Source organism: Eptatretus burgeri, chromosome 13 (genome assembly GCF_056783735.1).
Source record: "Eptatretus burgeri isolate ZD-2024b chromosome 13, Ebu_testis_v1, whole genome shotgun sequence".
Classification (NCBI taxonomy): domain Eukaryota; kingdom Metazoa; phylum Chordata; class Myxini; order Myxiniformes; family Myxinidae; genus Eptatretus; species Eptatretus burgeri.
This window is the reverse complement of record NC_140973.1, coordinates 76,424,797-76,437,754: the sequence shown is the minus strand read 5'-3', so window position 1 is coordinate 76,437,754 and position 12,958 is coordinate 76,424,797. Positions and strand designations below refer to the sequence as shown.

General features: G+C 44.6%; 1 protein-coding gene across 3 annotated transcripts in view; it reads left to right on the top strand.

Annotated features, from left to right (window-relative positions):
- Positions 1–6,216: 6,216 nt before the first annotated feature.
- The window catches only part of LOC147014829 (plexin-B3-like), a 154,849-nt gene continuing 148,107 nt past the window's right edge, over positions 6,217–12,958 (top strand). For all 3 annotated transcript variants that reach the window (XM_085853156.1, XM_085853159.1, XM_085853158.1), the window contains exon 1: positions 6,217–6,670. The gene's annotated coding sequence lies outside the window, so the exon portion shown is untranslated. The remainder of the gene's footprint in view (positions 6,671–12,958) is intronic.

Genomic DNA, 12,958 nt, shown 5'->3' with positions numbered 1-12,958 from the left:
TCTTTTTCGTTACCTTATTTTACTTTATTCATTTTACTACAGGACCTACTAGCCTACTCGATATACTATATACAATAGGGCCTACTATCTTACTCTATATACTATATACTATAGGGCCTACTAGCTTACTCTATATACTATATACTATAGGGCCTACTATCTTACTCTATATACTATATACTATAGGGCCTACTAGCTTACTCTATATACTATATACGATGGGGCCTACTATCCTACTCTATATACTATATACTATAGGGCCTACTAGCTTACTCTATATACTATATACTATGGGGCCTACTATCCTACTCTATATACTATATACTATAGGGCCTACTAGCTTACTCTATATACTATATACTATGGGGCCTACTATCCTACTCTATATACTATATACTATAGGGCCTACTAGCTTACTCTATATACTATATACTATGGGGCCTACTATCCTACTCTATATACTATATACTATAGGGCCTACTAGCTTACTCTATATACTATATACTATGGGGCCTACTATCCTACTCTATATACTATATACTATAGGGCCTACTAGCCTACTCTATATACTATATACTATGGGGCCTACTAGCCTACTCTATATACTATATACTATAGGGCCTACTATCCTACTCTATATACTATATACTATAGGGCCTACTATCCTACTCTATATACTATATACTATAGGGCCTACTAGCCTACTCTATATACTATATACTTTGGGGCCTACTATCCTACTCTATATACTATATACTATAAGGCCTACTAGCCTACTCTATATACTATAGGGCCTACTATCCTACTCTATAAACTATAGGGCCTACTAGCCTACTCTATATACTATAGGGCTTACTATCCTACTCTATATACTATATACTATATACTATAGGGCCTACTAGCCTACTCTATATACTATATACTATAGGGCCTACTAGCCTACTCTATATACTATAGGGCCTACTATCCTACTCTATATACCATATACTATAGGGCCTACTAGCCTACTCTATGTACTATAGGGCCTACTATCCTACTCTATATACTATAGGGCCTACTATCCTACTCTATATACTATAGGGCCTACTATCCTACTCTATATACTATAGGGCCTACTTCTTCTTCATCTTTCGGCTGCTCCCGTTAGGGGTCGCCACAGCAGATCATCCGTATGATCCGCATAGTGATTTGGCACATGTTTTACGCCGGATGCCCTTCCTGACGCAACCCTGGTCGCCTCTTATGACACAGGGATATGATACACCTATTTTAACCGGGGTATACACCGGCCCAGTATACTGGTACTCATTTCACCGATCTCGGAAGGATGACAGGCTGAGTCAACCCCCTGGTGTATTAATTCAGTGGCCCAACGGGGCTTGAACTCAGGACCTTTTGGATCCCAAGACGCTGCCCTAACCACTGCGCCAACACCAGGCTACTATAGGGCCTACTATCCTACTCTATATACTATAGGGCCTACTATCATACTCTATATACTATAGGGCCTACTATCATACTCTATATACTATAGGGCCTACTATCCTACTCTATATACTATAGGGCCTACTATCATACTCTATATACTATAGGGCCTACTATCCTACTCTATATACTATAGGGCCTACTATCCTACTCTATATACTATAGGGCCTACTATCATACTCTATATACTATAGGGCCTACTATCCTACTCGATATACTATATACTATAGGGCCTACTATCCTACTTCTTGGCCGATCAGAGAACCCACAAGTCCCCTGTGGGCCCCAGTTACTGGTGGGCCCTAGGCCAATGGCCTATGTTGCCTATTAGAAAATCCGGCCCTGGGGATACATATAAAAGAGGGCCATAGATGTGACTGACCGTCGGTCAGTCAGTCAGTCAATGTGTGTTGGGTGAACTGAGGGTCATATCCTTGTGGTTCCGTGATCGATCGATCTTTGTTCGTAAATGGAGCTTTCAACGTCGTTTGCTTCCGACTGATTCTTCACGGTGTTTCCTCCCTGTCCGAGTCCGACACGTTTCCACATGTTTCTGGTACATCTGTTCGAGTTGTTGTGAATAAGTTCGTCGAATAACTTGAGGTCTCTGTGACCTCTTTGTGGAGCAACAGACCGCCGACCTCAGTCAGCAATGACTCAGAAAATTGACTTCATACAGTATTTGAATCCCTGTCAGAGTACGTCATACGTAGATAGACATGGACAGAAAGGTCTCTGTAAACCTGAAATTGAACTGTTCCACAAAACGTTTCACTGAAACCTGTGGAACAGAGAGAAGACCCCCCCTCCCTCGGCTCGAAAGACCGCCCCCCCTCCCTCGGCTCGAAAGACCGCCCCCCCTCCCTCGGCTCGAAAGACCCCCCTCCCTCGGCTCGAAAGACCGCCCCCCCCCCCTCGGCTCGAAAGACCCCCCTCCTCCCTCGGCTCGAAAGACCCCTCCTTCCCCCGGCTCAAAATACCCCCTCCCCCTGCTCTGGAGGATCAAATAGAGGGAGCTGTAGTTTAAATCAGATGAGGATGAGGAGGGGTGAAGGGAGTATGGATGTGCAGAGAGTAATGAGGTGCAAGAACAACACACTGTTGTGCACACGTGGATTGAAGGTGTTGCTGCAATAGAGGAAATCAGAAGATGTAAAACCAGTCCAGTCATGTGCGCAGTGATCGAGTGAGGAGGTGAATGAATCGACGAATGAAATACAGTAGTTTTTATTGAAGTGAAGTTGCTGGGGTATGTCGAGTTACCAGGTTTCGTGGAGAGTCACCAGGTTTCGTGTAGAGTTATCAGGTTTAATGTAGTTACCAGGTTTCGTGTAGAGTTACCAGGTTTCATGTGGAGTGCTCACCAAGTGCCTTAAACACTCAAGCAAGCACTCCATTCAAAACCGTTGTTAAGGAACGGCTGGCGTGGCAAGCGATAGCCGGCTGCTTGGTAACTGAACACACCCCAGGTTCAGGAAAGGTGCCCCGACGAGTGAAGGTGAAGGTGCAGTCGAGCTCTCTCAATATAAAAACGCGTCACAAGGGGGCACTGTCCAAATCAGCATGCTCAAGCTTTGTCTGTGATACGTGCTTCTGTCTTGATGACGTCATCAAGACAAAACGTGTGGTGCGGGACAAGCTGCAGATTTCGATGGAGATGTGAAAGGAGTGGAGTGTGCGCGGAAATAATGATATTCATGATGAGTGATGCGCTCGTCGAGTAATGGGATTCAAAATGAGCACACACAGTAACGAGATGCAAAAATGAGTGGTGCGCACTCACAGCTACAAATGGGTGTGAAATGAGTGAAGAGGTGCTGAATTAATAGTGCACACACAGAGTGTAAAAGAGGTTCAAACTGAGGAATGTGCGCAGACAGAGTCATGTATGGCGTACAAAATGAGTGGTGCACCCAGGAATAAAGAGGTACAAGTCTAAAATATGAGTGGAGGAGACTAAGGCAAGTTGTGGAGGAAAAACGTGCAGTGGAGCGTGAGGGTGCTAATGGAGCACTCTTTATACATGAGTGCAGAGGTGGCCCAAGCGGGTGTTTTTAGGGGGAAATCGATTGGAAAGGAAGTGGCAGCGAGAGTGGTAGATTGGAGGGAGAGTTGTGGAGGGAGTGGTAGATTGGAGGAAGAGTTGTAGAGGGAGTGTTAGATTGGAGGTGGAGTTGTAGAGGGAGTGGTAGATTGGAGGTGGAGTTGTAGAGGGAGTGGTAGATTGGAGGTGGAGTTGTAGAGGGAGTGGTAGATTGGAGGTGGAGTTGTGGAGGGAGTGGTAGATTGGAGGTAAAGTTGTCGAGGGAGTTGTAGATTGGAGGGAGAGTTGTAGAGGGAGTGGTAGATTGGAGGTGGAGTTGTGGAGGGAGTGGTAGATTGGCGGTAAAGTTGTAGAGGGAGTGGTAGATTGGTGGTGGAGTTGTAGAGGGTGTGGTAGATTGGAGGTGGAGTTGTAGAGGGAGTGGTAGATTGGAGGGGGAGTTGTAGAGGGAGTGGTAGATTGGAGGTGGAGTTGTAGAGGGAGTGGTAGATTGGAGGTGGAGTTGTAGAGGGAGTGGTAGATTGGAGGTGGAGTTGTAGAGGGAGTGGTAGATTGGAGGTGGAGTTGTAGAGGGAGTGGTAGATTGGAGGTGGAGTTGTGGAGGGAGTGGTAGATTGGAGGTAAAGTTGTCGAGGGAGTTGTAGATTGGAGGGAGAGTTGTAGAGGGAGTGGTAGATTGGAGGTGGAGTTGTGGAGGGAGTGGTAGATTGGAGGTAAAGTTGTAGAGGGAGTGGTAGATTGGAGGTGGAGTTGTAGAGGGTGTGGTAGATTGGAGGTGGAGTTGTAGAAGGAGTGGTAGATTGGAGGTGGAGTTGTAGAGGGAGTGGTAGATTGGAGGTGGAGTTGTAGAGGGAGTGGTAGATTGGAGGTGGAGTTGTAGAGGGAGTGGTAGATTGGAGGTGGAGTTGTAGAGGGAGTGGTAGATTGGAGGTGGAGTTGTGGAGGGAGTGGTAGATTGGAGGTAAAGTTGTCGAGGGAGTTGTAGATTGGAGGGAGAGTTGTAGAGGGAGTGCTAAATTGGAGGTGGAATTCTAGAAGGAGTGGTAGATTGGAGGTGGCGTTGTAGAGGGAGTGCTTGATTGGAGGTGGAGTTGTAGAGGGAGTGGTAGATTGGAGGTGGAGTTGTAGAGGGAGTGGTAGATTGGAGGTAGAATTATAGAGGGAGTGGTAGATTGGAGGTGGAAGTGCAGAGGGAGTGGTAGATTGGAGGGAAAGTTGTAGAGGGAGTGGTGGATTGGAGGTGGAATTGTGGAGGGAGTGGTAGATTGGAGGTAAAGTTGTAGAGGGAGTGGTAGATTGGAGGTGGAGTTGTAGAGGGAGTGGTAGATTGGAGGTGGAATTGTGGAGGGAGTGGTAGATTGGAGGTAAATTTGGAGGTGGAGTTGTAGAAGAAGTGGTAGATTGGAGGTAAAGTTGTAGAGGGAGTGGTAGATTGGAGGTGGAGTTGTAGAGGGAGTGGTGGATTGCAGGTGGAATTGCAGAGGGAGTGGTAGATTGGAGAGAAAGTTGTAGAGGGAGTGGTAGATTGGAGGGAAAGTTGTAGAGGGAGTGGTGGATTGGAGGTGGAATTGTGGAGGGAGTGGTAGATTGGAGGTAAAGTTGTAGAGGGAGTGGTAGATTGGAGGTGGAGTTGTAGAGGGAGTGGTAGATTGGAGGTGGAATTTGTGGAGGGAGTGGTAGATTGGAGGTGGAGTTGTGGAGGGAGTGGTAGATTGGAGGTAAAGTTGTAGAGGGAGTGGTAGATTGGAGGTGGAGTTGTAGAGGGTGTGGTAGATTGGAGGTGGAGTTGTAGAGGGACTGGTAGATTGGAGGTGGAATTGTGGAGGGAGTGGTAGATTGGAGGTAAAGTTGGAGGTGGAGTTGTAGAAGAAGTGGTAGATTGGAGGTAAAGTTGTAGAGGGAGTGGTGGATTGCAGGTGGAATTGTGGAGGGAGTGGTAGATTGGAGGTAAAGTTGTAGAGGGAGTGGTAGATTGGAGGTGGAGTTGTAGAGGGTGTGGTAGATTGGAGGTGGAGTTGTAGAGGGTGTGGTAGATTGGAGGTGGAATTGTGGAGGGAGTGGTAGATTGGAGGTAAAGTTGGAGGTGGAGTTGTAGAAGAAGTGGTAGATTGGAGGTAAAGTTGGAGGTGGAGTTGTAGAAGAAGTGGTAGATTGGAGGTAAAGTTGTAGAGGGAGTGGTGGATTGCAGGTGGAATTGTGGAGGGAGTGGTAGATTGGAGGTAAAGTTGTAGAGGGAGTGGTAGATTGGAGGTGGAGTTGTAGAGGGAGTGGTGGATTGCAGGTGGAATTGTGGAGGGAGTGGTAGATTGGAGGTAAAGTTGTAGAGGGAGTGGTAGATTGGAGGTGGAGTTGTAGAGGGTGTGGTAGATTGGAGGTAAAGTTGTAGAGGGAGTGGTAGATTGGAGGTGGAGTTGTAGAGGGAGTGGTAGATTGGAGGTAAAGTTGTAGAGGGAGTGGTAGATTGGAGGCGGAGTTGTAGAGGGAGTGGTAGATTGGAGGTAAAGTTGTAGAGGGTGTGGTAGATTGGAGGTAAAGTTGTAGAGGGAGTGGTAGATTGGAGGTAAAGTTGTAGAGGGAGTGGTAGATTGGAGGTAAAGTTGTAGAGGGAGTGGTAGATTGGAGGTGGAGTTGTAGAGGGAGTGGTGGATTGCAGGTGGAATTGTGGAGGGAGTGGTAGATTGGATGTAAAGTTGTAGAGGGAGTGGTAGACCGGGGACGGGTTGGTGGAGTGTTAAAGTTCATGGTGTCGGGGTTTGCCAGAAGGAGGGGATATCCAGCGTGCCCATACAGGGAGGAGACAGACGGGCAAGCAGACAGAGGGCGATGCTATTCATTGTTCCCCAAAGTTCCGGCAGAGATTTGTTGATGGTTCGTAAGAAAGTGCTCGTCGCTGGTAGCGCGGTCCGGGCGGCATCGTCGAGGAAGGGGAGACGAGCCCCCGAAGGTGGACAGTTCATGTTCGGTGGTTCTATTGATGGAAGTTTGTTTGTTGAAGAGAGTTCGTGAATGAGGACGTCGACACATCGAGAGGAAGGGCTCGCGTTGCCGAGTGTAAGTTCGTGAAGACAGAGTTCGCGAGTGAGAATGAGAGTGTGAAAAAGGACAAAGTTGAACGAGTCGAGGAGGACAGGTGCGCCACAGGTACGTCCTTCCCTACGTCCACGTGATCCATTTTGCGTGCCGTTTGCGCCCGAAAGTCTTTTCTTTTCTCTTTTCTTTTCTTCCTTCCTCGTTCCTCCTTTTTCTCTGCATTTTGAGATCCGTTGTTAATCCCCATTGAGAACTTCCCTCTTGCAACGATCATTCGACGAGGTTTAGATTCTTGAACACAATCACGTGACAGTCTCCTGTCGTCCACAGACTCTTCATAATAATATGTAATAGTAATAATATGTAATAGTAATAATATGTACCTGGTCCTTCATGTAACACGAACTCGTCCACAAAGTTTGTATTTAGGGAAACAAAAAGCTCGACAGTTCAGGAATGTTGAAGTTTTTAAAAGTTGAATATTTTTTATGGTCTTGGTAGAAATTGCACCGTTTGTGATGATACTTCATGTCTTGTGTGATGTCCATGGTCATGATGGTATTTATTGATGTTCATACATGACATGACGTTTACATTGGCATTGTATGTGTGTGTGTACTCATTGTAGTTTTCCATCTCTGTTTTTGTCCCCACCATTATAATTTTTTTCATCTATCTATAATTCCAGTAATGTGTGTGTGTGTGTGTGTGTGTGTGTGTGTGTGTGTGTGTGTGTGTGTGTGTGTGTGTGTGTGTGTGTGTGTGTGTGTGTGTGTGTGTGTGTGTGTGTGTGTGTGTGTGTGTGTGTGTGTGTGTGTGTGTGTGTGTGTCACCGCTGTTTCTCGACAACCACCAGTCCGATCTATTTGAAACTTGCCAGATATTTTGCTGGTGACCTGAGGATGTGCCTTTTCAAGGTTTGATATTAATCGGACAAGCGGTTCCCAAGTTGTGGCCATTTATTTACCAACCAATGACAAGACACGTTGCTGCGTGGGCATGGCCGATGGGGGAAGGGAACCTCAGCCGCGTTCACCATTACGGGTTACAACGCACGGACTTCCGGATAATGATGACTTTGTGTATTCTAATAATTTCTCGATTTCTTATGCGCATTTATAGATAAACACAATGCCCCAAGTTATGATCGTTTTCATATTAGACGGTGCATACATTTCGGTGACATCAGAGTGAACTGGTATGCTCCGAAGCAAGAAGTAATTATTATTTTTTTTGAACGGTTTTTTTTTTCTCTTCTCTTCTCTTTGTGTTTTTCCTTGCGACAACATTGCGAAAAGGCAAAATACGTTGGCGCTAATTGAATAATTGGCCATTAAAACTAAATTGCGAATAATCGTAACTGCGATATGCGAACTTCCGGACAGTGGGGACTTCACTTCCGGACTTCCGGATAGTGACGAGTACTGTATTCTTTCTCGATTTTTTTTCTCGATTTATCGACTTGCTGTATTCTTTCTTTCTCGATCTCTGTACTTTCTCGATTTCTTTCTCGATTTTCTTAAACACAATGCCCCAATCCAGTCGCCGTTTACGACAGCGAAGGAATGAAGCTGCGCGTCATGCACGTGCAATGGAATCTAACGAAGCACGAACTGCTCGCTTGGCAGACAACACTGAACGCGAGGCAAGGCGTCGTGCAGCTGAAACGGATGAAGAACAAACTGCTCGCTTAGCAGACAACATTGAACGCGAGGCAAGGCGTTGTGCAGAAGAAGCTGATGAAGAACGAACTGCTTGCTTAGCAGACAACATTGAACGTGAGGCAAGGCACCATGCAGCTGAAACGGATGAAGAATGAACTGCTCGCTTGGCAGACAACATTGAACGTGAGGCAAGGCATCGTGCAGAAGAAACGGATGAAGAACGAACTGCTCGATTGGCAGACAACACTGGACGCGAGGCAAGGCGTTGTGCAGAAGAAACTGATGAAGAACGAACTGCTTGCTTAGCAGACAACATTGAACGTGAGGCAAGGCATCGTGCAGAAGAAACGGATGAAGAACGAACTGCTCGATTAGCAGACAACACTGGACGCGAGGCAAGGCGCCGTGCAGAAGAAACGGATGAAGAACGAACTGCTCGCTTGGCAGACAACACTGGATGCGAGACAAGGTGGCGTGCAGAAGAAACGGTTACGGGCACGCACGTACAAGCACGTGAGAGCGAAGGAATGGCCTGTGCGGTTGTTGTTTCTGGCACGCAGTTTGAAATTTTTTTGTTTTGTTTTGTTTGCACGTACGGCCACGCACGTACGGGCACGCACCTATGGGCATGCACTAGTTTGTTTAATTATCTCTCCGAGTAAATAATTCCGGAGTCGTTAACCCTTCCTAAGGCTTGCACCGTCGGTGGTTAAACCACTTGCACCACTCCACATGTACAGGTGAAAATTGCAAGTCGTCTCCCTACCCTAACGAACTTGGGGGAGGGGGGTGGTGGTATTATTTGCTGATAACCTGACCTTCGGTACCTCAAGCACTTATCCAAAATTTAATGGAGATCGGCAAATCCGTTTTCGATTCTTTAGGGTACATACATACATACATACATATGTACATATGTGCAAAAAAGAATCTTTTGTAACATGTAATTATTGTTGAGGTTGTTGTCTGTGTGCTCCTTCTGTGTACGTATGTGCAAATATATGTGTATATTATATATATATATATATATATATACATATATACATATATATATATATATATGTATATATATATATATATATATATAATATACATATATATAATATACATATATATATAATATACATATATATATATATATATATATATATATATATATATATATATATATATATATATATATATATATATATATACACACACACATACACAAGGTGTGTTCAAAAAGTATCCAACCTTAATTTTTCGTGTGTAAACAAATGAAGCTAGGGAGGCGTGGTTTGGTGCACATATGTAGGCGATCCTAATCCGTATGCCTGAAAATTTTCCCGCCTGCAGAAGCTGTCAGTCGCCGACAGACCGCCGAAGAGTGAGGAAGTGTAAGTGAGTGCCGTCGGATTTTCGTTTTGACAAAATGACGGAAAAACTTGAACAACGCTACTGCATCAAATTTTGTGTAAAGCTTGGCGATTCCCAAGTGGAAATGATCCGCAAGATTCAACAGGCCTTCGGGAATGAAGCAATGGGCACCACACAGATAAAAGAGTGGTACAACCGCTTCAAAGATGGTCGCACATCAGTGGAAAGTGAAGCACGTTATGGTAGGCCCTCAACATCCTGAAATGAGATCGTCATTGACCAAGTGAGGACCCTGCTGATGCAGGATCGTCGAATCACGATCAGAGAACTTGCAGATGAGGCGGGCGTCAGTATTGGATCCGTTCATTCCATTGTGACTGAAGATTTGGGCTTAAGGAGAATCTCAGCGAAGTTCGTGCCAAAGCTGCTAATGATCGAGCAGAAGCAACTCCGTTTGGGGATCGCACAGGACATGCTGGAGACTGTGAACAGCGATCACAACTTCTTCAACACAGTGATCACTGGCGATGAGACTACAGTGATCTGTCATTTTGTCAAAAATGAAAATCCGACGGCGCTCACTTACACTTCCTCACTCATCGGCGGTCTGTCGGTGACTGACAGCTTCTGCAGGCAGGAAAATATTCACGCATACGGATTAGGATTGCCTCCCATACGTGCACCAAACCACGCCTCCCTAGCTTCATTTGTTTACCCACGAAAAAGTAAGGTTGGATACTTTTTAAACACACCTCGTGTATATATATATAATAATAATAATAATTATTATTCCTTTGAGAAGTATTACTATATTTCTTTTGTGTGTTCCATACATGTCCTTCTAAAGTGTTCCGCTTCTTCTTCAAACCGTAAAGATGGGCTTTTAAAACGGGCAGCATTAGGGGAGAGTGGGGCAAGATGATCCCTGGGGCATGATGATCACCCCCCTCTCACAACTTGAATAAAGCTCGCATTGGACAGTGGCGCCACTCAACGATAGATCGATTAACTACAATTCCACTGTGGAAGGCGCATGACGAGAAAAAACGCTCCATTCATTTTATCAGAAAAACATCATTTTCCTCCTGAAAAAGAAAATTTTCGGATCATCGGTGAGTACGTATTATCTCTATGAATAAGTGCAGTAGGAATGGTATCTGTGTATAGGTAGATACGTAGTTTATATGCCCATATTGCGTGTATGTTTTGCCCAGCTCATTGCTGTAATTTATGAATGCCAGACGATTTTGTAAAAATGCTGGCGGTGGGGCAGGATGATTACTTGGTTGTGGGGCAAGTTGATCAGGTGAACAGCTGGCAATAATATTATGATTGAAGGAGACTTTGTAATTACAAAAATAGATTGGGAAAAAAGCGCGATCAATTCTGTTCATAGACAATCGATGTAGAGACAATCGACGACGATGGATATGAGGGAGTCTTTCTCCGCAAAGTACCTTCTCATATGAACTTCGATCGACCTACGTTCATCGTGGACGAGACAGATTGTGGGACTTTTTCCAAGGAGGACATCGTTAAAAAACTACCTCCACCCAAATTTTTTAAGGGAAGCCAGAGAAAATCAAAGCAACTGGTATTCAAAATTGATCTCAGTCAGTGGGAGTTCCGAATTTAGACATTAAGACTGGAACACAAAGATAAATGACATGAAAATGGACATTCGTATCTGGTTGTGTATGGGACAATGTTTTGGAAATATTATGTTGGTATCCTAGATGGATATATGTATAAATGAATAATTATTTTCTGTTCATTAAAATTCGAACACATCGCTTATTTAGACTGTCCTCATGTTTCCTTAGGACCATGATCATCTTTCCCCATAGTGATGATCGACTTGCCCAAGGGGTGGGGCAAGTTGAGCATTTCGACCACAAATTTTGAATTGCCTTTTATAGACATTCAATGATCTCTAATATTCTCGACATTGGGCAGTTACTTGGGGCGATAGATGGACGAACGAATGGCAATTGAATGGTGTTTGGCTGTGAAATCATCTGACGGCAAAACGGACAAAACCAAAAAAAGGGACCATCTTGCCCCATTCTCCCCATGATTAAACGGACTAATTTTTTATTCCAAGTAAATCAATTATTCGCTTTCCTTTGGTACTACATATACCTTTAGTATTATCATTATTATTATTAGTATTATAATTATTCAACGACAGCAGAAACTGCCACATTAATGCTCGAGGTCTGGCTTCTTCTTCACGTGATGGACAGACGGATACATCTTCTTTTAGTAATAGTAACACGCATTCCCTCCGGGAGCGGGTGTTGCTATACTGTACTGTTACTAAAAGGAGAATGGTGTCGAAACCCTCTTCTTCCGGCAGGGGTCAATGGTTAAACCACCTGCTCTCTTCTCCATGTACAAGTGAGAATCGCAAGTTGTTTCCCCATCTTCACCTGTTTGGGTTACCTTACACCCATTACCCCTTACATCCATTATTACCCCTTACATCCTGTAACCTCTATTTTCATTGTTCTTCCCATCTCCAACACCTTACACTTGCTCAGGTTAAACTCCATCTGCCAATCTTTTACCCAATCCATACAAGTATCAATACTTTCCTGTATCTGATCACCACCCCATCTGCTATCCACCTCACCTCCAAGCTTTTTGTCATCTGCAAATTTGGAAAGCTTACTCTTCACTCCACTATCCAAATCGTTGATGTAAATAATGAATGGTAATGTTCCGAGTACTGATCCCTGAGGTACTCCAATACTTACATCCTCCCAGCAAGACATCCTCCCACTCACAGCCACTCTTTACTTCCTATCACTAAGCCTGTTTGGAATCCAATTAGCTTCCTGACCTGCCATTCCACAAGCCCTCACTTTGGCTCACAACCTCCGATGTGGAACCTTATCAAATACCTTCTTAAAGTCTAGATATACTATGTCCACTGTCATTCCCTCATCCACCCAAACAGACACTGCTTCATAGAACTCTAAAAGATTTGTTAGACAGGAAGTGTTGGATTTGTTAGATATGACATGTTAGACAGGATGCATAGTTTACCCACCCAGTGTGACCATGGCCATGGAACCTAACCCCTGTGGTTGGTGAGGGATATGTGCATAAGGTTAGTGGGATATCTCTCTATCTCTACATCTTTCATTCTCACCCCTCGCTCACCTTACTATGAAAATTCTGTTTTTACTTGCATATTCCATTTGATTGTGACTATCAGAGTGGAAGATCAGGATCCTTAAAGCACATGCATAGCTATTTTGAATAGTTCAGCAAGCACGCGTGTTATACCGTGCACACCCTTAATAAGATACCTGACGAGAAGGCGACTCTCACATAACCCCTGGGGTCCATGATTGGTGAAATTTAGCTC